Source organism: Cephus cinctus, unplaced genomic scaffold, assembly GCF_000341935.2.
Source record: "Cephus cinctus unplaced genomic scaffold, Ccin1 Ccin1_scaffold1583, whole genome shotgun sequence".
Classification (NCBI taxonomy): Eukaryota; Metazoa; Arthropoda; class Insecta; order Hymenoptera; family Cephidae; genus Cephus; species Cephus cinctus.
This window is the reverse complement of record NW_014333889.1, coordinates 354,797-355,698: the sequence shown is the minus strand read 5'-3', so window position 1 is coordinate 355,698 and position 902 is coordinate 354,797. Positions and strand designations below refer to the sequence as shown.

The 902-nt window shown below is 36.7% G+C and overlaps 1 protein-coding gene across 2 annotated transcripts in view; it reads right to left on the bottom strand.

The window, feature by feature from the left end:
* LOC107273381 (nuclear factor 1 B-type) overlaps positions 1–902 on the bottom strand; it is a gene marked incomplete in the record, with an annotated part of 29,762 nt that overhangs the window by 6,726 nt on the left and 22,134 nt on the right.

Below are 902 nucleotides of genomic sequence, written 5' to 3'. Positions count from 1 at the left end.
GGGGTGCAGGGATGGAATAGAAAAATAGATCGAAATTTTTTAAAGAAAAAAAAAAAAAATACTAAGGAGCGGTAACGGCCGGGCTGGGAGGGGTTAGGCGTATCAAGCAACTGGCTATTAGGGCTGGTAGTAGCAAGAGCTCGTTAGGGGGATGGTTACGGCGCTGGGAGTGATCGAGCGCTCCACATTAAATAATTAACGATAGTAGTAAGGTATTACACATAATTGTTACATATATACTTATATATATATAGTTAGATAACGATGACGATATTAAATAATAACAAGGCACTCCAAGCGTAGGGCTGACTGGCTGAAAGGTGTGTGTGTTTATATATATATATATAGATATATAGATATATATATATGTATATATGTTCTTGAAACTTTTTCATCATGTGTATGTTGTATACGCAGGCATACGCTTGACGCACGTGTGCGCACGTATACACGGTGCAACAAGAAACATCAAACAGCAAGGTAACAACGATTAAACAACACATCAAAAAACATCAAGGTAACAACAACATCAACATCAACAATGATTAATAGTAAATAACAACACCAACATCGCAACAACAATATATATATATATATATGTATATATAGAAGAGATAGATATCGTACGGAGTATAAACGTTTAATTAAGGTTTGAAAATTAATCAATCAATCAATCAATGAAGTCAAGTAATCCATCCAGCATACGACATACCCAGAGCATTGGCGGTGTACAGTGAGTGAAAGATAGAGATATAATCATAGTGTGCAACATAGTTGGCGTACAGCTTGAAAATATCCGATCGCTAATCGATCGATCAGTGGTCCCGAGCGATTGAGACCACGTTATGCCGGACTCGCGCCGATACGACTCCAGTCTGTTTTTTTTTTTTTTTTTTTTAAAA